This window comes from Papio anubis, chromosome 4, assembly GCF_008728515.1.
Source record: "Papio anubis isolate 15944 chromosome 4, Panubis1.0, whole genome shotgun sequence".
Classification (NCBI taxonomy): domain Eukaryota; kingdom Metazoa; phylum Chordata; class Mammalia; order Primates; family Cercopithecidae; genus Papio; species Papio anubis.
The window spans coordinates 95839580-95863772 of record NC_044979.1 but is presented as its reverse complement, the minus strand read 5'-3'; the positions used below and the strand labels follow the sequence as shown (position 1 = coordinate 95863772).

The following is a 24193-nucleotide window of genomic DNA, read 5'->3' as shown; positions in this document are numbered from 1 at the left end:
GAGGAGCAGAGAGTGACTGAAGCAGACATACAGTCAGGTGGCCTGTGATGCAGCCTCATAACTGCTGCCTTAAGCTTCGTGGACTCGGGCAACCACCCTTACCCTCCTTGAGCCTGTGTTCCTCTCTGTAAAATAGGGATCATACTATTTACCTTCAGGGTAGACGTTAGGGTTAAACAAAAGGCCTTCCAAAGTGCTATGTAAAATATAAACAGTTATTTTACTATCATCATCTAGTTATATATAGAGTGGGCCGGTATTGCTGAGGGATACTGAGCTGCAGACTTACTTGAGAGAGAAAGAAAGGACTGGAATTACAGAGAGATGGTTGGGACCTGGTCTTGATCCCAGGCATACCCGTTGCCTTTTGTTGGGTGTGGCAGCTGAATCCAAACTCTGTTCCCAGAGGAAAACTTTGTTTTATTGTTCTGCTGGAGTCTGAGGAATCCAAAGCGAATAAGACCCAATCCCTCATTTCTTGGTTTGCAGATGCCCTACAGAGAGAGATTCACAAGTTTGCAGGCACTGTGAGATGCCTGCTGAACTGCCATTCTTCCCTTTCTCCTTACCTTACCTTCAGCACCTTGATTGGCGTGTGTGTGTGTGTGTGAATATGGCCAGCCATAAAGTATAAAATACTTTGTGGCTAAGCCAATCATAGTATCATACTATCCCTTAATGCAGTCTCACTTTCTCACTCAGCCTCTTTGGGGCATGTTCTTGTGGAACAGTTGTGGCTAATGAGACACAGGGAGATGTCTGTGAGTGCAGATTTACTTCCCAGATGAAAAAAACATGTTTCTTCTGATAATCTCTTTCCTGCTTAACTGGAACAGTGGTGTGAGGGCATGATGTTAGAGTTCTGGCAGCCACCTTGCAACCATGAGTCAATTAGCCAAAGGATGAAAAGCCAATATACTGATGATGGTTGATTGAAGGAAGGAAAAGGCATGAGTTTTGAATAATAAAATTGAGCTACTGAAACAGTATTGAATTGATTCCCTTTTAGACTTATTTGTCTTTTGGTTGAAAGCCATTGTTATTCAGGTTTTGAGTTATTTGTATATAAACTCATTGGCTAATGAAATGCAATATTCAAAGCTGGGCATGGGAGATGTGGCATGAGGAGAATGGGGAAAGCCTTTACGAAGTTAGAAAGGGTGAATAATAATTCAATAGACAAAGAAGAAAGGTCAGATGAACATTTCAATTACAAGAAACAGAATATGTAATGAGTCCAGAGGCACAGCATTGCATGGAATGTTTTGGATACTATAAGTGGTCTAGCTTGGTTAGATGCAGTCGTCCTCAGGAGGACTACATCCCAGGGATAATTAGTAAATGTCATAATGCTCAGACAGTGATTCCAGTGTTTACTGGGAGGCGTACTAAGTATCTTGCAGTATAGCTTGTGAAACTAACACAGATATCATGCAGGAAACCCATGTGGAAACACGATCTGGGCTGTCTTCCTTGTGGACATAACATCACCTTTTGGGGAAATAAGACTTCATTCTTCAAATGCTGAGGAAGAAAAGGGGTGAGTTCATTATTTAGGGGAGAGAGACTGTAACCATGCTTAAAGAGTGGCTGGGGTCCTCCTGACAGCCACTCCTTTGAATGCCATTAGAATGGTCTTTGTAAACATTTTCAATTTCTCATTTAGAAATTTGTCATTTTTGACATTTTTTTAAAAAGTGAACTCTGGAACAAGAAATAAACTATCCACATGAATGAAAAAAGTTGTTTTTATGTTTAGTACAGATACATCTCTTCATGCAATAGTTTAATTCCAACAGGAAAAACCACAGGCAAAACTAGTGTAGTTGATTTTTTTCTTTTTTTTTAGGATTTTAAGGACTAAAGAGTGGGCATATTTACAAACTAAAAGAGGTTGAAAGCTTGCTTTTTGATTACAAAATAATACATGCACATGATAAAACTATACAATCTATACAATGAACGCTTCCTACAATTTTCTTCTCCCCAGATAAACACTATTAATAGATTGATAAATTAAAATATATTTATATTGATAAAGCAACATGTTACTTCCATGCAGGAATGGATAGGACCTATTTTTACATTATTTTGGGCAATGCACTATGTAGGAGCCATCTTTTATTTATTTTTTAAATTATTATTATTATTATTATTATTATTATTTTTTTTTTTTTGAGACAGAATCTCACTTTGTCGCCCAGGCTGGAGTGTAGTGGGGCCATCTCAGCTCACTGCAACCTAAGCCTCCTGGGTTGAAGTGAATCTCCTGCCTCAGCCCCCACAAATAGCTGGACTTACAGGTGTCTGCCACCACACCCAGCTAATTTTTTAAAATGTTTTTAGTAGGGACAGGGTTTCACCATGTTGGCCAGGCTGGTCCCAAACTCCCAATCTCAAGTGATTCGCCCTCCTCAGCCTCCCAAAGTGCTGGGATTACAGTTGTGAGCCACTACACCTGGCCAGAGCCATCTTTTAAATACACAGTGGAGACTTTTCCAGGAGGAGGTCAAAAGGAAAACTGCTTTTTTTTTTTGTTTTCCAGGTTCATAGGGCAGAGCTAATACTCAGCTTGCATGAACCAGTCCAGCTGGCAGATGTGGTAAGCATCTCTTCTGATTGGTTGGGGCCTGTATCAGTGGTTAAATATTTTGAATATTACCCCTCTACCATGGACTGAACTTTGTTCTTCCCACCAAATTAATAGATTGAAGCTCCAACCACTAAGTATGTGACTGTATTTGGTGACAAGGCCATTACAGAAGTAATTCAGGCTAGATGAGGTCATGCGGGTGGGGCTCTGATGGATAGAATTAGTGTCCTTATTAGTAGAGACATCAGAGCAGTCATTCTCTCCTTTTTTCCTCTTGCTCTCTCTCTTCACCATGTGAAGAAACAGTGAGAAAGTGGCCATCTGCAACCCAAGAAGAGAGTTCTTATCAGACACCAACTCTGCTGGCATCTTGATCTTGGACTTCCCAGCCTTCAGATCAGTGGAAAAACGAATTTCTATTGTTCAAGCCCCCAAGTCCGTGGTACTTGGTTATGGCAGCCTGAGCAGACTAAGATACCTCCCATTAAATATTAATTCTCCCTGAAAATTCCAGCAGTTCATTTAGTCATCTTTAGGATATGGTAACTTGAAAGAGATGTTTTTGGTGGCCATTTGTAGCTTATCTGTTATCTGTAATTACATAAAAGCAGATTGCAAGTTTAAATTTCGATTGCATCAAGCCTCTAGGTTCAATGTATGTCACCTCTGTCCCCTCGGAACACCCTCTGGAAGAAGGCGTTCCTACTAAAGAGGAATTCTTCATCCAACTCCCAGCCAGGGGATAACCTCAGCCCACAGCCCACAGCCCACAGACATCTTCCTTCCCCCCAGGCCCTAGAAAATCTTAAAGCATGGGTAAAGAAAAAAGGAAAATCTTCCCATTGGACATATCATGCCTCGCACGCCTTGCTATATGAAGATAAACCAAACAATCATTTGGGATAAATGTATCCTGGGGTGGGCCATAGGAAGGAGAGGAGAGACAGAAAAACAATTTGAGCCAAATTATAGTTGTTGCAAAAATTTGCATTTGTCCTTAATTTTCCATTAACAAACATTTGGTCTGGCTGTCCATGAAGGATATTTTCCTTTTGTGTGTTCAGAAATAGGTGAATGTGTTATGTAATAAGTGTTGACAGGACACACATAAGCCAAGTGATGTTAGAACTTCCATTTTGTTTTGTTTTCAGTTTGGATTTATTTGAAATCTCTTGGCTTGATGAAAATATTCTGAAAGAGAAATTCGCTTATCTTTCTTGGGGCTTTCTTGTATTAACCTAAAGATGACTTTATTTTACAACCTATTAGATATTTTTCTTGATAGGGTTCTTCAATATTTCTTATAAAAATAGTTTATTATTATTCATTTTTACCTCCTTTTGAATAGCTTTTGAGAGATTCCTTATATACATATGAGATCTCTTTGGTTAGACTGAAATTTATTTCAATACATGATGCAAAGCTATTTTTAAAAACTTATTATTGGAAAAGTCCAAAGAATAGTTTATCACATTGACATCCTTTGAAATGTGGGACAGATCCAAGCCTTCCTAAATAGTTGAATAGTTGTTTAATTTCTCCATCCCAGTATTCTTACCCAGTAGGATTTGCCTAGAGTGCCCTTATGACACCTGTGCACCTTGGTCTCAAAAATGACCGGACCACATCTGGAAGTGAAGGAGCCTTTCTTTGCCATGCATGGCAGTCATTGTTGGAACGAACTACTGAAGGAATAAGGTTGTTCACTCTCATTTCCTGAGCCACAGGGCAAGGTTAATGTGGAAGCTGAATAATGTTTCATGGTCATGTGGTTTCACTGTAATAGTTAGGTGCTGATGTACCCCTTCTCAGCACGAAGCCAAGATCATCAATGGGAAGGACTCTCATTCTCCATCAGTGAAGGGAACACTGTTTCCACATCCCATTCAGATTGAACAGATTTCATGTGCTCTCTTTTCTCATTAAAAAAAATCAATGAATGCTCACTTTATTTATAGGCCATTTATTCTCTTGGAGAAAACAAAACTGCAGAATCTTGATGCTGTGAGGATGTGGCTTCAGATGATGGTGGGTTTTTTGGGAAAGAGCCAGGAGGATTGTTTCTGGAGGAGAAACGTCAGCATTTTTCTTGTGGGACTTTAATTGGAAATAGGATGGTGGTTCGGCCTAGAGAAGAGATCAAAATGAAACAAGCTGGTGTTTTCATCCTCGTCCCTTAATGGACCATAATCCTGGTCATAAAAACCCACCACTTAAACTTTGGCAGTCTTCCTTTCCCAGGAAGCTTTATTACTAAGTATTAGCTTGAGTCAAGACATAGCTTCTCCGAGCCACACTTGAACCAAGTCTACTGATGAAGAGAATGCGTTTGTGGGCAAGTCAGTACTTCCCTACGTTCCTGCAATAAGCTATGCGTGGTCTTCTGAGACTGCCTGACGTTTATCTGGGTTCAGAAAATATGCTTCAGCCCATTCCATACAAACCATATCTCTGGCTAACGACACAAAGGGAGTTGTGGAGAATTCTGAGCCACAGGTTTTTCCAAGAGTGGCAAGCCAATACATAATCATAAACTACTTTAGGGACTTTGACCATGCGTCGAGTGAATTCAGTGTGCTCTGGATAATCTCATGCAGAGGAGTCAGGACCTGCAGGCCTATGGGGAATGATGTTCCTAACCAGCCCTCACTCACTTATGCCTTGTGCTTGATCTGTTTGCCTTGTGCCAATCAGGTCCACCCTGGGTGTTCTTGACCTTGGCATTTGGCCCTGGACATATCATAGTCAACCTGATCAGTTCCATCCAGTCTGCCAATCAGTTCTTCCTCTATGCAAGCAGCAGCATGCTGAGCATGCATCCACGGTTCTTGTTATATCCCCCAACTTCTCTCCGTAGTAATAAGTAATGGGATTTGCTCCAGTGAAGACCCATGCCACGACTACTTTACGTAGCTTGAATGTCAAAGCGGATCCATTCCAGGGACTACCTAGACTGAGAATTAGCCATTATTTCTATGATTTTAACAAAAACAATTCATGTCCAAATTAAACCCTCCCCCTTTTTTTGTAGGTGCAATAAACTTCTGGTCACTCTTGTAGCTTAAAACACTTAAAAATGCACTAGAAGATGAAGTGTTTTCATTCAAGTTAACTAAGTCTTATTTTTCCAAATATATGATTAAAGCCTTAGATTTACGATTGCCCTACTTGCCCCAGAGCACTTCATGGACCCCCCAGATGAATGCTGCAGTGCTAGCCTGCATCCATGCAACAGTGATGGGGGGAGAAGCCAGCCTGGCCCTGCCTGGCGAGCTTTCTGAGGATGAAGCAAAAATCATTTCTGTGTCTGAAATGAGACGGGGGATATTGTGTAGTCAGGAGGAAATTATCCAGGTTGGATTTGGGCCAGGCTAGTAGGGTTCATTTGCTCCTCTTGTAAAAATTACCATCTGGTCTTTAATGACCCGGAGTGGTCAGGCTGGCATTAAGTTACACCTCATCCCAGGGAAGCACCTCTGAGAATAAGCATGCCTGTTAATGTAATACGGTTCCTTGGCTCCAAGGGAAGGAAGGGTGTGGATGCTAAGTGGAGATGGGAACTGTTTGCTCAGAAGAGAATGTATTCTAGAACGAGGGCAGGAGTTCACAAAAAGGCCACCCTTCAAAATAGAAGCCAGTGAGAAGCAACACAAAGGGATGAGCCCAGACACTAGTCATGTGCTGAGTACATTGGCAACATTTACCTGTTCATTTGGCAAAGGCATGTGGAAGGCTCACCAGGCAGCAGGCACAGAGCTAGTGGCGTGATGGCATACAGAGATGAATGGGCTGTGGTCTCTGCTCACAGCTTAGGGAGAGTGTGGATGCCAGCATGTGCTTTCATAGAGGCATATTCAAGATGCTATCACAGCACTGGTAGGGCAGAAATACTTTTCCTGGTGGTAGAAAATGCAGAGGGAATCAAAATAAGGGGTTTTCCAAATTCATTGAAGGTAACTGAAGTGTCAGGAAGAAATGCTTCAATATGACATTTTTAAAAAGCTATAATAATGGTTTATATTCATTTGGTCCTTCCTACAGGTCAGTTGCTGTTCTAAGCACTTTACGTATGTAATAAACAACATTAATCCTCCCAACAGCTCTGCAGAGTAACTGCTAGTAGTATTCACATTTTCCAGTGGAGGGAAATAAGGCACAGAGAGATGAAGCAACTTAGCCAGGGCCGACCAGATGTGGCAGAGTCTTGATTTGAACTTGGAACAGGACAGAAACTTATATAAAAAGATATGAGAAAGAAATAATACAAAATAAAAAATTATCTTGTAAAACAATACAATTTTGGTTATTAACAAAGAACTATATATTTTTTCTTTTTCATTGCTTTAAGTTCCTAGAATTTTGATGGGTTTGTTACATATGTATGCTTGTGCCACATTGGTGTGCTGCACCCATCAGGCAAGTGTACCCATCCGCTCCGTCATTTACATCGGGTGTAACTCCCAATGCCATCCCTTCCCCCACACCCTCCCATAATAGGCCCGGTGTGTGATGTTCCCCTTCCAGGTCAAGTAATCTCATTGTTCAATTCCCATCTATGAGTGAGAACATGTGGTGTTTGGTTTTGTCATTCTCAACTGCATCCGTGTCTCTACAAGGACCGCGAACTCATCTTTTGTAACATAGTGCATGTGGTGTATATGTGCCACAATAATCCAGTCTGTGGCTGGTGGACATTTGAGTTGATTCCAAGTCTTTGCTGTTGTGAATAGTGCCTTAATAAACATATGTGTGCATGTGTCTTTATATCAGCATGATTTATAATCCTTTGGATATATACCAGTAATGGGATGGCTGGGTCATACGGTATTCTAGTTCTAGATCCTTGAGGAATCACCATACTGTTTTGCAATGGTTGAACCAGTTTACAGTCCGCAACAGTGTAAAAGTGTTCTATTTCTCCACATCTTCTCTCCAGCACCTGTTGTTTCCTGACTTTTTAATGATGTCGCCATTCTAGCACTGGTGTGAGATGGTATCTCATTGGTTTTGATTTTGCATTTCCCTGATGACCAGTGATGACAAGCATTTTTTCATGTATCTGTTGGCTGTATGCATGTCTTCTTTTGAGAAATATCTGTTCCTTATCCTTGCCCACTTTTGATGGGGTTATTTGTTTTATTCTTGTAAATTTGTTTGAGTTCTTTGTAGGTCCTGGATAGCCCTTTGTCAGATGAGTAGATTGCAAAAATTTTCTCCCATTCTGTAGGCTGTCAGTTCACTCTGATGGTAGTTTCTTTTGCTGTGCAGAAGCTCTTTAGTTTAGTGAATCATTTATTAATTTTGGCTTTTGTTGCCGTTGCTTTTGAGGTGTTTTTGGAGCCTTGAAGTCCCTTGCCCATGCCTATGTCCTGAATGGTATTACCTAGAGTTTTTCTTATAGGGTTCTTTTTTATGGTTTTAGGTCCTAACATTTAAGTCTCTAATCCATCTTGAATTAATTTTCGTATAAGGAGAAAGAGAAGGGTTCAGTTCCAACTTTTCTACTTATAGCTATGTTTTGCTTACTATTTGTAAGCTGAGGAATCATTTCCCCATTTCTTGTTTTTTGTCGGTTAAGTCAAAAGATCAGATGGCTGTAGATGTGGCATTATTATTTCACAGGGACTTGTTCTGTTCCATTGGTCTATATCTCTGTTTTGGTACCAATACCATGCTGTTTTTGGTTACTGTAGCCTTGTGGTATAGTTTGAAGTCAGGTAGCATGATGCCTCCAGCTTTGTTCTTTTGACTTGGGATTGTCTTGGCAATGCGGGCTCTTTTTGGTTCCATATAGACTTTAAAGCAGTTTTTCCAATTCTGTGAAGACAGTCATTAGTAGCTTGATGGGAATGGCATTGAATCTATAAATTACCTTGGGCGGTATGGCCATTTCATGATATTGATTCTTCCCATCCATGAGCATGGTATGTTCTTCCATTTGTTTGTGTCCTCTTTTATTTCACTGAGCAGTGGTTTGTAGTTCTTCTTGAAGAAGTCTTTACATCCCTTGTAGTTAGTTCTAGGTATTTTATTCTCTTTGAAGCTGTCGTGAATGGGAGTTCATTCCTTGATTTGGCTCTCTGTTGTCTGTTACTGGTGTATAAGAATGCTTGTGATTTTTGCACATTGATTTTGTATCCTGAGACTTTGCTACAAGTTGCTTATCAGCTTAAGGAGATTTTTGGGCTGAAACAATGGGGTTTCTAAATATACAATCATGTCATCTGCAAACAGGCAATTGACTTCTTCTTTTCTAACTGAATACCCTTTATTTCTTTCTCTTGCCTGATTGCCCTAGCCAGAACTTCCAACACTATGTTGAATAGGAGTGGTGAGAGAGGGCATCCTGTCTTAATGCCAGTTTTCAAAGGAATGCTTTTGGTTTTTGCCCATTCAGTATGATATTGGCTGTGGGTTTGTCATAAATAAGCTCTTATTATTTTGAGATGTGTTCCATCAATACCAGCGAATTTATTGAGAGTTTTAGCATGAAGGGCTGTTGAATTTTTGTCAAAGGCTTTTTCTGCATCTATTGAGATAATCATGTGGTTTTGTCTTTGGTTCTGTTTGCCAATAACTGGATTATGTTTATTGATTTGCATATGTTGAACCAACCTTGCATCCAGGATGAAGCCCTTGATCATGGTGGATAAGCTTTTGATGTGCTATGGATTTGGTTTGCCAGTATTTTATTGAGGATTTTGCATCGATGTTCATCAGGGATATTGGTCTAAAATTCTCTTTTTATTCTGTATCTCTGCCAGGCTTTGGTATCAGGATGATGTTGGCCTCATAAAGGGTTAGAGAGGTCCTCTTTTTCTATTGATTGTAATAGTTTCAGAAGGAATGGTAACAGCTCCTCCTTGTACCTCCAGTGGGTGGCTGTGAATCCATCTGGTCCTGGACTTTTGGTTGGTAGGCTATTAATTGCTCATTTAAGAGCCTGCTGTTGGTCTATTCAGAGGTTCAACTCCTTCTGGTTTAGTCTTGGGAGAGTGTAAGTGTCAGGAAATTATCCATTTCTTCTAGGTTTTCCTAGTTTATTTAAGTAGAGGTGTTTATAGTATTCTCTGATGGTGGTTGTATTTCTGTGGGGTCAGTGATGATACCCACTTTATCATTTTATTAAAATCTGTTGATTCTTCTCTCTTTTTCTTCTTTATTAGTCTTCGCTGGCGGTCTATCAATTTTGTTGATCTTTCAAAAAACCAGCTCCTGGATTCAGTGATTTTTGGAGGATTTTGTGTCTCTATCTTCTTCAGTTCTGCTCTGATCTTAGTTATTTCTTGCCTTCTGCTGCTTTTGAATGTGTTTGCTCTTGTTTCTCTAGTTCTTTTAATTGTGATGTTAGGGTGTCAATTTTAGATCTTTGCAGCTTTCTCTTGTGGGCATTTAGTGCTATAAATTTCCCTCTACACTCTGCTTTAAATGTGTCCCAGAGATTCTGGTATGTTGTATCTTTGTTCTCATTGGTTTCAAAGAACATCTTTATTTCTGCCTTCATTTCGTTATGTACCCAGTAGTCATTCAGGAGCAGGTTGTTCAGTTTCCATGTAGTTGAGTGGTTTTGATTGAGTTTCTTAGTCCTGAGTTCCAGTTTAATGCACTGTGGTCTTAGAGACAGTTTGTTATAATTTCTGTTCTTTTACATTTGCTGAGGAGTGCTTTACTTCCAACTATGTGGTCAGTTTTGGAATAAGTGCGACGTGGTGCTAGAAGAATGTATATTCTGTTGCTTTGGGATGGAGAGTTCTGTACGTGTGTATTAGGTCCACTTGGTGCAGAGTTGAGTTCAATTCCTGGATATCCTTGTTAACTCTCTGTCTCGTTGATCTGTTTAATGTTGACAGTGGGGTGTTGAAGTCTCCCATTATTATTGTATGGGAGTCTAAATCTCTTTGTAAGTCTCTAAGGACGTGCTTTATGAATCTGGGTGCTCCTGTATTGGGTGCATATATATTTAGGATAGTTAGCTCTTCCTGATGAATTGATCCCTTTACCATTATGTAATGGCCTTCTTTGTCTCTTTTGATCTTTGATGGTTTAAAGTCTGTTTTATCAGAGACTAGGATTACAACCCCTGCTTTTTTTTGTTTTCCATTTGCTTGGTAGATCTTCCTCCATCCCTTTATTTTGAGCCTATGTGTGTCTCTGCATGTGAGATGGGTCTCCTGAATACAGCAAACTGATGGGTGTTGACTCTTTATCCAATTTGCCAGTCTGTGTCTTTTAATTGGACCATTTAGTCCATTTACATTTAAGGTTAATAGTGTTATGTGTGAACTTGATCCTGTCATTGTGATATCAGCTGATTATTTTGCTCGTTAGTTGATGCAGTTTCTTCCTAGCATCAATGGACTTTTCATTTTGGCATGTTTTTGCAATGTCTGGTACTGGTTGTTGCTTTCCATGTTAGTGCTTCCTTCAGGTCTCTTGTAGGGCAGGCCTGATGGTGACAAAATCTCTAAGCATTTGCTTGTCTGTAAAGGATTTTATTTCTCCTTCACTGATGAAACTTAGTTTGGCTGGATATGAAATTTTAGGTTGAAAATTCTTTTCTTTAAGAATGTTGAATATTGGCCCCCACTCTCTTTTGGCTTGGAGCGTTTCTGCCGAGAGATCTGCTGTTAGTCTGATGGGCTTCCCTTTTTGTGTAACCCGACCTTTCTCTCTGGCTGCCCTTAACACTTTTTCCTTTGTTTCAACTTTGGTGAATCTGACAATTATGTGTCTTGGAGTTGCTCTTCTCGAGGAGTATCTTTGTGGTGTTCTCTGTATTTCCCGAATTTGAATGTTGGCCTGCCTTACTAGGTTGGGGAAGTTCTCCTGGATGATATCCTGCAGTGTTTTCCAACCTGGTTCCATTTTTCCTGTCACTTTCAGACACACCAATCAGACGTAGATTTGGTCTTTTCACATAATCCCATATTTCTTGGAGGCTTTGTTCATTTCTTTTTCCTTTTTTTCCTCTAGACTTCTCTTCTCACTTCATTTCATTCATTTGATCTTCAATCATTGATACTCTTTCTTCCAGTTGATCGAGTCAGTTACTGAAGCTTGTGCACTTGTCACGTATTTCTTGTGTCATGATTTTTATCTCTGTCAGTTCGTTTATGGCCTTCTCTGCATTGATTATTCTAGTTATCCATTCGTCCATTCTTTTTTCAAGATTTTTAGTTTCTTTGCGCTGGGTACGTAGTTCCTCCTTAGCTCTGAGAAGTTTGATCAACTGAAGCCTTCTCCTCTCAACTTGTCAAAGTCATTCTCCGTCCAGCTTTGATCCATTGCTGGCGATGAGCTGCATTCCTTTGGAGGGGGAGATGCGCTCTGATTTTTTGAATTTCCAGCTTTTCTGCCCTGCTTTTCCCCCATCTTTGTGGTTTTATCTGCCTTTGGTCTTTGATGCTGGTGATGTACTGATGGGGTTTTGGTGTGGGTGTCCTTTCTGTCTATTAGTTTCCTTCTAACAGTCAGAACCCTCAGCTGTAGGTCTGTTGGAGATTGCTTGAGGTCCACTCTGACCCTGTTTGCCTGGGTATCAGCAGCAGAGGCTGCAGAAGATAGAATATTGCTGAACAGCGAGTGTTGCTCTCTGATTCTTGCTCTGGAAGCTTCATCTCAGGGGTGTACCCCACCGTGTGAGGTGTGAGGTGTCAGTCTGTACCTAGTTGGGGATGTCTCCCAGTTAGGCTAATCAGGGGTCAGGGACCCACTTGAGCAGTCAGTCTGTCCATTCTCAGATCTCAACCTCCGTGCTGGGAGATCCACTGCTCTCTTCAAAGCTGTCAGACAGCTGTCAGACTCCATCCAAAGGTGGAGTCTACAGAGACAGGCAGGCCTCCTTGAGCTGTGATGGGCTTCCCCCAGTTTGAGCTTCCTGGAGGCTTTGCTTACCTACTGAAGCCTCATTAATGGCGGGCGCCCCTCCCCCAGCCTTGCTGCCACCTTGCAGTTAGATCTCAGACTGCTGTGCTAGCAATGAGGGAGGCTCCGTGGGCGTGGGACCCTCCGGGCCAGGTTTGGGATATAATCTCCTGGTGTGCCATTTGCTAAGACCCTTGGTAAAGCGCAGTAGTAGGGTGGGAGTTACCTGATTTTCCAGGTGTTGTGTGTCTCAGTTTCCCTTGGCTAGGAAAAGGGATTCTCTTCCCCCTTGCGCTTCCCAGGCGAGGCAATGCCTCGCCCTGCTTCAGCTCTTGCTGGTCGTGCTGCACCAGCTGACCAGCACCGATTGTCCGGCACTCCCTAGTGAGATGAACAGGGTACCTCAGTTGAAAATGCAGAAATCACCCGTCTTTTGTGTCGCTGGCGCTGGGAGCTGGAGGCTGGAGCTGTTCCTATTAGGCCATCTTGCTCCCGACTAGAACTATATTTTTTGGAGACAGGATCTCGCTCTATCAGTCACCCAGGCTGGAGTGCAGTGATGTGATCATAGCTCACTGCATGCTTGACCTTCTGGGCTCAAGTCATCCTTCAGCCTCAGCCTCCTGTGTAGCTGGGACCACAGGCACATGCCACCATGCCCATCTAATTTTTAATTTTTTTGTAGGGACAGGGTCTTGCCATGTTGTCCGTGCTGGACTTGAATTCCTGGTTTCAAATGATCCTCCTGCCTCAGTCCCCCAAAGTGCTGGGATTACAGGCTTGAGCCACTGTGCCTGGCCTGTATATTTTCTTAATATTAAATACATTAAAAAAGAGACCAAATCACCTTGTGATTCTTTTCTTTTGACCAATGGGATATTTCTTGTGCTGTTATGAGGAGAAAATGAAGCACAGTTAATTATAACTTTGAAGCAGTCTTATTTCAATAGCTGTTAAAACCATTCTGTCCAATACAAATTTCTGTAAACTTTATAAATAGTTGAAATAAACTAGTTTTTAATAAATCAGTAAATTTGAAAAAAATTCAATGAATTAGGAATTTAGATAAATGGATTATTCAGCAATTGACTTTTAAGTAAATTAGATTCTGATGAACTGTTTTTCTGTTATTGCTTTAGAGCCAATTCTCACACCTGGGAGACAATAGGTAAGGCTCAGCAAATGCTTCCTCTCCTACCTGTAGTCTGCAGACTGGGAAGACAATTTCTTTCTAAGTACAATGACACTGTAAGTGGCAACCAAAGAGATCTACCAATAGGATGTGATAAAGAAGCAGGAAGGTGGGTCTGGAAAAGAGAGTTTAGTGCTAAAATTTATGAATGAGCAAATTCAGTATTCAAACCCAGCTCTAACTCCAAATTCCGTGGCCTTGCTATGGAATACCTCACAAAAACATTGTTATATGAGTGTCAAGATTCCAGTAAATACCTTGCACGGAGGCAGAAGAATAGACCGAGCTCTAAAATGTCCTAAGGGCCCCTTCTTGTACTAGCTTTGTAGAAGTATACCCATGGTGTCTTATCTCTTAAAAACACCATGCAAAGGGGGCCAGAGAGAAATGTGAAGGAGACAAAACAAAACAAAACAAAGCAATGAACCTACCCATAGCTCTGAAGTCAGTAATCAATGATTGTATTAGGCCATTTTTTTGCATTGCTATAAAGAAATGCTTGAGGCTGGGTAATTTATAAAGAAAAGAGGCTTAATTGCCTAATGGTTCTGCAGACTGTACGTGAAGCATAGTACCCACAGCTGCTTTTGGTGAGGCCTCAGGAAGCTTACAATCATGGTGGAAGGCAAAGGGGGAGCCAACGTATCCATGGTGAGAAGGGGATTGGGGGCGAGGTGCCACACACTTTTAAACAACCACATCTCCTGTGAATTGAGTGAGAACTCACTTATAACCAAGGGAATGGTGTTAAGCCATTCAAGAGGGATCTGCCTCCATAATCCAATCACCTCCCACCAGGCCCTACTTCCAACACTGTGAATCACATTTTAACATGACATTTGCCGGGGACAAACATCCAAACCAGATCAATGATGTTAAAAAAATGATACTGGCTGGGCATGGTGGCTCATACTTGTAGTTCCAGCACTTTGGGATGCTGAGCTGGGCGGGTCACTTGCAGTCAGGAGTTGGGGATCAACCTGGCCAACATGGTGAAGCCCTGTCTCTACCAAAATACAAAAAAAAAAAAAAAAATTAGCTGGGCATGGTGGTGGGTGCATGTAATCCCAGCTACCTAGGAAGCTGAGGCAGGGGGATCACTTGAACCTGGGAGATGGAGGTTGCAGTGAGCTGAGATCGCGTCACTGCACTGGAGGCTGGGTGACAGAGTGAGACTCTATCTCAAAAAAAAAAAAAAAAAAAGAATACTAACTCCTCTGACATCCTGCTGGAGGAGGCAAGAGATGGGCTGTGACCTTCTCCAGCCCCTTCCACTCTTGTAAGGCTGACAGCTGCTGGATTTTCTGGGACCAATTTGTTGTACCAATGACTTGGCCATACTGTCTGTAAGCACTGCTAGGGGAATGGCTTCCCTGAAATGTTTCCATAGATGGTTCCATCTTAGCATTTTCATACCCACCCTCTGTAGAGTTTCCTAAGGAAATTCTTTGGAATCTGTTCTACCAGTTTTCAGGCACACCATTCCAATGTGCTCAAATTGTGTCTGGCATCACTACCCATCAAGTAGGTGGCAATGCACAAACTCAGCACTGCTCTGCCCAGACTGCATGCATCTGGTTTGCAATCAGAACAACACTGAGATTTTGTTACGGTATAAGGCAAGTTCTAAAACGTACTCCTGCCAGAATGCCTTGATGATAATAAATTTGAGGCACTAACATCATGCTGGTTAGACTCTCTTGAAGACAAGCCCTCCTTCCAAGAATGTGGTAATGTGTGGGCCTCTCTTTTGGATATTTCTGCATTTCATACCTATTACATGTGCCCTGTTGTGGATCTCTACTTTTCTTTCCTGTAAAACCTTTTAATAAAGGATGACATTTTTAAAACAGAGAGTATTTTCTCCAAAATCCTCTTTGGTGGCTGTCTAATGAAATTTTTTTATTAAGCATAAAAATAGGCTGTTAACACTGGAGACATTCTTTAAACAGGGCTACCACTCACTAGAGGCCCAAGAGGCTGTGCTCAAAATGCAGTCTTGTAAGAGACAAAGCTTTTGTGGCCGTAAGAGCTATTCTGCTTCAGAGTTGTGACAATTTGTTTTTGAAACTGTTTTTTATGGATTTACAGTACTGTATCGGCCTGACAACAAGGAGCTTATGCAGTTTGGCAAGAATTTTTTCTCTACCCTTCTCCAAAAATCATCTTCATCACAGATCACAGAAGCCTCAGAGATCTCCACTTCCACTGACTGGCAAAGTATGGTACAAATTAAACAGCTCTGATGGGGTACAGAGAACTGCCAACATTTTCTTTTTGGGTGCTTTTATCTTCAAAAGGGCAAAACTGGCCCTAACCATATGTATTTTATACATCTTTTATGTATCTGTACAAGAATAGTTAATCCAAACTAAGCAATATAACATTTTTCCCACCACAAATTTGGTAATATATACAAAGATTGCAGCTGCCCATGGGTCTGTTTTGGTTTGCGAGCTGTCTTGATGGACAAGGGTCTATTTTTAAGCTAACACTTTATTTTCATCTGTCAATGCGGTTTTAACCTTGAAATAATACTTATAAAATGGAAGCATTTTTATATTGCTCCAAATAGAACTTTCAAGAAAAAAATTGCAACTGTTAAAAAGCATCTTGGTCTCTCAGTTCCAAGATAGTAATTAATTTAGAAACATTATCAACTTATTTTTTAATGCCAAAACTTTCAGTTTGGCTGCTTGACTGTGCATTTGCTATTTGAAAATAGAAAATGGAAATAATTTGTGCATAGGTTATGGAGTATTTTGGAAAAAGACCTATGATCTGGGAAATGGTATGTTGGTTTGCATTGCAAAGCAATAAGTGAGTGAATACAAAAGTGTTTTTTCTATGTGCCTCTGAAGTAATTGAACTTGAGGAAAATGTCATATTGAGGTTTTGAGAGGCTAGGGAGGTGAGAAGAAGAATCTTTCAAAACAAGGGGAAATCTCAGGGGAAACAGTATGGAAACGATTTCATCTCAGGAATTCACACAGTGACAGACACGTCACCGAGGAATGGTGGTGTGGATGGCGCAGTAAGAAGAAATAGTTGGGATGTAGATAAATGTTTTAAAAGCCATGATTGGATTTGTCAATACACCAAGAATATGAAATGCTTTGTGCACAGTAATAAATATAAAGTACGGTTTATTTGCAAAAGTCAGCTGTGTATAAGCCATAGCCTTCTGCTAAAAAGTTAGGTCTAGAAAGCAAAAGGGGGAATTCCTGTCATTTCTTATGATCTCAAAGGGATGTTGGAGAGAAGAGCACAGCATTTGTCACTTGCTTTGAGCATCGTGTGCTACAGTCGTGTTGAGAAGTGAGAGAAGCACTCTGGAGACATAATTTCCAGTGAGGTTCTTTTCCCGCGTCCACTAACATCTCTAACCACAGACACACATGCCTATGCTTTAAAATATTCTCGAAAGGATGCTCCATTTTCACAGCAGAAACCCTTTGCTGAATTCAAAAATAGGTTTTATTAATTAATGAATCATCACTTTGAATTGCCCTACTGACCTGGATATATTCTTTACAAAATGCTCTTCCCTTTAAGTTAGAAGATGGGTGTGCATCTTTTTGTTAATATTTTTTAGAGAAAATTAGAATTTTAATTCTAGTTTTCTAGTGGCAAATCTTTAAAAAAATTATAATGTAAAATTTCAAACCCAAAACAAAAGGAGAAAATAGACTATAAAGAAACCGTGTGTATTCATTATCCTGCTTTAGCAATTACTGTATTTTGCCAATCTTGGCCAAATCTTTATAAAGAACAAGTGTCAGGTTATGCTTTCTATATTGAGACATATTCCTGTAAAGAGGCATGTAAATTGAACTATTGTAAATTTATTGGGAAATCTTGCTCTTAAAAATTATCTTAAGTCCATTGGCTAAAGTGAATAATCATTCCCTTTTCTGTTTTTTAGAGTAAATGCTTTTTGTCCCCCTTCCCTATCTCTTCTCCTCCCTCTCCCCACTCCTCGCTCTTCCCTCCCTTCGTTTTGTTTCAGCAGGGAGTACTTTTTGCAATATCTGGACTGGGAAGTTGTCCTTTTCCATAGGATTAAGCATGCTGATAGTTTCAGTGGGAAAGAGGTAAAGAGTGTTATGAAGAGGATTTAAAAAATATATATCTGTGTGTGTGGTTCATGTTTTATGGTCATTCTGGTGAAGCCACTTACTTCCAGCATTAGTAGTAATCACATTTTGATTCCATAATTGCCCACTTTACATTTAACTCAAGATTTCACCAGGTAGGAAGTCAGGTCAAAGTTGTCCCTCTTAGGGAGTGAATGCCTCTGGTGCTTACCAGGGTTTTGGAGAACACGACCTGTTTCACTGAAGTCTGGGTGTGGCTCTCTCCTCGGGATAGAAATATATGACTTCTTAAGCACTGTGGTGGACCCTGCTAGAAACCTTCCTAACATCCATTCTTTCCATAGTGACAGAATTATAATCCTGTTTGGGGTGGCAACGTCCCCACCTAAACCACTGTATGTCCCAGCCTTCCCAATGAGACATGAATAGAGGTTTGCTGGGGATTTGGGGGAAAAATTGTCGTGTAGGCTGGTGTCCTGTCCCCTTCTTCCTTTCCCCTTTTCCTTCTGTGTGGATGGGGTACCACAGGAGGACCGCTATCTTGTGACCATGAGGTAAGAAGCGTGAGGAGTAGATGAGAGAGGGAGGAGGCTGGAACCCAGCTCCTGCTGAGGAATTGCTACACCTGGCTGCACCAGCCACCTCAGGATTTCTTGCTATATTTGAGAAATAAATCCTCTTTGATTAGAGTCAGCTTTCTGTTACCTGTGTAGAAAGGCAATTTCAGATGGACTCATGCATAATATATAGGAAATCATGCCGTTTCTTCACCTCAACCTTGGGTAACATCATTGTGCATGTCTTGAGTTAGGGAAACTGTCTGAGAGAAACGTGAGCAGGACTCAGCCCTCCAAGTAGTGAATGTCTTTCTTGAAAACAGCCCATATTTTCTTGACTTCCTGAACACTTTCACAGGAACTAGTCATATCATTGAGTCACAGATGATTTTTAGACATGTTACGGGGATCGTTTTCCTTGGTGGTGTGAATTTGCTTTCAATGTTTACATGCACTGCATAAATAAAATAATCTAGGAAATTCAGGTTTGAGTAGCTCTACACTTAAAAATGCTATCATTGTTTAGCAGAGACGGTGCCAAATAGGGTGGCTTCTTCTAAGGTGAATAAATCAGGCATGGGATGGTATCACTACAAGGCCTTCAAATGCTCTGAGAGCAATGTGTAAAGGCCATTAAAGTTTTTTTTTTTTTTTTTTTTTTTTTTGAGAAGTGACAGATTACCTAACACAATAATCCATGCTATTGGACAAATTGGTTTGAAAAGAATACAGCTGGCTTCGTTTCAACACCACTAATGCTACGAACGGCAGCAACCAAATGATACCTGGAGGGCAGGGGCCCTTGTGTGACAAACCTGGCTCTGGGCCAGCTCAGGGGAATAAGCTCAAAGAACGTTTTCTTCTTGTTTTTCTGTCTACATTTGGCACCTGGCAGCCACATAAGGGCTGTTAACATCAGATGTTGTGTAAATCTAAACAGGTAAAAAAATCAGGATCAATTTTTTAAGATAGAAAACTTTCCAGCAATTCATCTTGAACACAGAGCTCTGGCATTCCTCAGTCTCTGTGAGGCCTCCTGTTGCAGCAGATAATTTATGACTCCCACATCTTGGCATTTCGTTAAAACCCAAAGCATTTGACAAACTGTATTTTCAGAAAGTTTTTTCCATGAGTTGGTTTCTAGCAGGAGGAATTTATGATGAGTTGACTTAATCCTTGCTTTTCGGAGGCATCTAAAAAAAGTTCTTTCTATAAACAGTAGAACTGCGTGTAGGGGATGGCAGACCAAGCAATGGCTAGGATGTCCTTGTGAAAGAAATCTCACCCAATGCCGTTGTAAAGGCTCCTGTGTGCTGCCCAGCTTTCGTGTCTACCTCCTGAGCTAATTGTGCTGTCTGGAGGTTGGCAGGCTTCCAACCTTACCTGGACCAGTTTTGCTCCCAAACCCAGGTTGCCTGTGTATTCACTTATTACATCTAACCACTGTGAAATCATTCACAGACTTTGGAAATCACATATGTAAGGTGATTTATTTATATATTTTGACTAATAATCTTAACTTGTCATTTCATTTTTAAAATTTGATAAACGGACTTGGAGTTGGAAGAGGGAGCTGTTCATGTTAAATTTATAACCCTGCTTCCTGGCATTTCTGGGTCGGTTATTGCTATTGGATTTCTTTTCTTTTTCTTTTTTTTGGTCAGAAACGTGTGTGTGTGTGCTTGTGTGTGTGTGTATTGGGGTCTCTTGCTTGTTCCTTCGGGTTTCCCTCAATATGTCAATATTGTGTTACACAGAAAATTTTTGAGAGGTGCAGCCTTCAGAGAATTTTTATTCACTGAGAAAGAGGAAAACTGAAAAATGTGAATATAGCATTTTGTCAGTGTAATTTTTGCCTTTCCTTGCTGTATATACACAATGTAAAGTTAAATGGCGTTTCAGCAGTGATTCAGTTATTTTGATAGGCAAAATGGAAAATTCAGACTCTTAAATATATTTTCTTGTCTGTTTCCCCAATTATTGTCATCTATGTGGAATTCAATGATGGTCACAATTCCACTTCACTTTGAGCTGAATACACATCGCTTCTTCTTAAATCTTTCTTGTGTGTTTCTATGACCAAGAGAAATGAGCAGGGAGGTGTGGGGCAAGTGTGTAGATATTTCATATTACTGTTCCAATTGCTTGAGGGATAATATGAGTAATACTGGTTACTTATGTTGACTGAATGCACAGTTGACTGATTGTTCTCCTGCAAGTCTTGGCCTGTACAGACATAAGTCCATGTAGCTTGGGTTAAACAGCAAGTACAGGCAAAGAAAATTAGTGGTGTGGCAATTATCTGGATCATTCAGATTTAAAACACTACTTATCCTTGAAATGGTTTCAGGGGAAAAATGGTTTTGTGGGGACTTATTTAGATCAGGGTTTGGGAAACTTTCTGTAAAGGGCCAGTACATATTTCAGACTTTGCAGACCTGAATGTCTCTATTGCAACTAGTCAACTTTGCAGCACAGAAACAGCCATAGAGAATACTTAAAGAGGTGGGTATGGCTGCATTTCAATAAAATCTTATTAATAAAAACAGGCAGTGGATCAGATTTGGACAGCTTTCTTTAGATGTTCTATACGGGTCTTTATTCTCTAAGTTGTGTAATCACTAGATCACCAGTGATTATTCTGCCTCATGGGAGTGGAAAGGGCACATGTGTGTGTTAAGTGTGTGTGCATATAGATCTGATCAATGCTATTTATGGATGTTAAGATGAATCAGACTTAAATAAACCCTGAAGCATCTCAAACTACTCGGTTTCAAAATTCAAAATGTTTTACATAGTCCTTTCTCCTGTCAATCTTTTCAATTGTTCCAAGCCTTCCCGTCTACGTGCTGTAGAGAGCAAGGCTGAGAGTGCTGACAGACAGTGGGCAGGGCTGTCTCAGAGGCAGAGAATGAAGGATGGAAAACTGACACCTTCTAGAAATTGAAGACAACGACATGGTCTGGACTGTCTGGAGAAGCGAGTAAATGAGATGTTTAAGCTGAATTAGGGTGTGCAGGTTTTTTGAGGTGTATTTATCTGTCAGGGATGATTACTGCTTTTGTCTGCCCCATTCTTGCTCCATGATCCATAATGACTGAGTGGGCACACAGCACTGGCCAGAAGAATCAGGGACCTTCCCACGTGTTCGAGGTGGTTCTGGTGGTGAGGATGTCTTTCTGTTCAGACTGGAAAGTCTGAGTTGTGAAAGTCAGAGTTGTCTCTGGCCACGCTCCCTGAAGTGTAGAAAGCCCTTTGGCAGTAGACAGTGTGGCACCAATGGCCTGCAGAGCGATGACATGAACAGAAAGTGTCACCTCTGATCTCTGAAGCTCTCCTTTGACTCTGTGAACCACCCAGTACCTTTCTGATCACCCCCTTTATTTTGATTTAGCTATTTTTAGTTGGGAATTTTACAGCCACAATCAAACAGTCCTGGCTGTTTTTTACCATCTCATTGGTAGAGTATCTGTCTTCAAATGTCAAGTTGTATATAAAATCTATATTTTCATAGAAAATATGTTTCTTTTTAACAAAACTGATGTGTCTATCTTCCTGTTACATTCACTATGTTCCTAAGAGAGGCAAAAGATACCTCCCAATATCTTTTTAGGAGGAAATACATAATTCTATCTAGAACGTTGTGACTTTATACGCACATACTCACAAGACACATACACAACCACACCTACCTCCTCTTTCTTTGGAGTAAAAGTTGCTGTTTGGAGGCAACTACCTTTTACAGACTTCAGGATGAACAAATAATAAAAATAACAAAGAAAATTTCCAGAGAGGTTGAAGCCACTGTGGCAGAACCCAGCAGTTGTTTAAAAATGTTTTCATTGCTCTAAGGGAATTTCTTCTACTTTGGATCCACAAAACCATATGACTGGTCTCCTCTGACAAAGTGAAACAGAAGCTATGACAGACTTCACAACAGAAAGTCAAGTGGAGAGCTGGAAATGAATATAATCAGTGTTCACAAACAAGCTATAAATTTCCAGGAAGAAAGATTCCATTTGACATATTAATTTTTTGCATGAGGCAGTCCACAAAAATCTTGATAAACAGTGTATTTCCCAGTGTCCACTGGACTCTGTGCAATATGGTCCAAGCCAAAATGGACACAAATTTATGAAAGAAAACTAATCTTTTTGATTCTCAATAGTCAAGATATTCTTTTGACTTTTTATAACTCAATTACAGTAAAGTTTACAAATCTTAAGTGTGTAGCTTACTGAATGAATTTTCATCTGTGTAGATATCCATGAAACCACTACTCACATCAAGAGTTACAGTATTTCCAGCATTCTAGAAAGTTCCCCCATGCCCTTTGTATATCCTCACCAAAGGCAACCACTATTCTGAACACCGTAGATTACTTTGGCCTGTTCTTAGGCCTCATATAAATGGAACTGTAGGCTATGCATTATTTTAGATTTGACTTTTTTTACTGTACAGTAGGTTGGTGAGAATCACCCACACTGTTGAGTATAGCAGGATACTTTATTTTTATTGCTGTGTAATAGTCCACTGCACCAATATACCGCAAAGTATTTAATTATTTTGTTGCTGATAGAAATTTGGATTGTTTCCTGTTTGGGGCGATTATACATTAATGTGCTAAGAATTTTCTTGTACATATCTTTGAGTACACACATGTACTCTTTTCTTTTCATTAATATACCTGGGAATGGAATTTCTGGATCATAAAGTATGTGTGTGTTTAGCTCTAGTAGATACTGGTAAGCAGTTTCCAAAGTGATTGTTCTAATTTACTGTCCCACCAAAAGTGCATGAAAGTTCCATTTGGTCCATATCCTCATCAACATTTGGCACTGTAAGTCCTTTTAATTTTAGTTCTTTTGATGATTGTATTAGTCTGCTCAATCTGCCATAACACAGTACCATAGACTGGGTGGCTTAAACAACAGAAATTTATTTTCTGACAGTCTGGGAGGATTGAAATCCAAGATTAAGGTGCTAGCAAATTCGGTTTCTGGTGAGGGCTCTCTTTCTGGCTTATAGATAGCTGCTTTCTCTCTGTGTCATCTCGTGGCCCTTTCTCTGTGCATGAGCATGAGAAAGAGCCCTCTAGTATCTCCTCCTCTTATAAGGATGCCAGTCCTACCAGATTAAGACCCTGCCATTATGACCTCATTTAACCCTAATTTCTTATGTAATTTCCCAAGCAAAGCCTCATCTCTAAGTACCATCACATTGGGAGCTGGGGCTTCAATATATGAATTTTGAAGGCCATCTGGATGGCCAGTAAGCATATAAACCTTAAGTGACTGCTTAAGGTTTAAGCCCATTAAAACATTGGTTGTCATTCTCCTTATTGATTTGTAGGAGCTCTTTATATATTCTAGATGCAAGTTGTTTGACAGATACATTAATCACAAATACCTTCTCCCAATCTAAAGCTGGTTGTTACTTATCTTCATCTTGTGTTATGATGAACAGAAGTTCTTAATATTAAGGAAGTCTAGTTTTTCAAACTTTTATAGTTTGTGTTTTTTGTGTTTAAGAAGTTTTTGCCCACACCAAGTTTGTGATAAATTCTCTTCAGCTTTCTTCTAGAAGCTTGGTTGTTTTAACTTTTGCATTTGAGTCTATGTGGTACCTTAAATTAATTTTCTCCTACAATGTGAGGTAGAGACTCAAATTTTATTTTTTTTCTTTGTCTAGTTGAAGGTCCATTTGACCCAGAACCATTTGTTTTTAAAACTCCCCACTGAATTACAGTGTGTTTTTATTGTAAATCAGATGATGACTCTATATGGGTCTATTTTTGGGTTCTCTATTTTGTCCCATTGGTCCATTTATCTTTGTGCCTCCATCCCTGTCTTTACTACTATAGCATCTTACATCTTGTTATCTGATTGTG

At 40.3% G+C, this 24193-nt stretch overlaps 1 long non-coding RNA gene across 1 annotated transcript in view; it reads left to right on the top strand.

Annotated features, from left to right (window-relative positions):
* Nucleotides 1–18943, top strand: part of LOC103882961 — a 34857-nt gene extending 15914 nt beyond the window's left edge. The window contains exons 3-5 of the long non-coding RNA XR_644974.3: nucleotides 1438–1540; nucleotides 2546–2602; nucleotides 15741–18943. This is a non-coding gene — a long non-coding RNA (uncharacterized LOC103882961). The remainder of the gene's footprint in view (nucleotides 1–1437; nucleotides 1541–2545; nucleotides 2603–15740) is intronic.
* Nucleotides 18944–24193: the final 5250 nt, after the last annotated feature.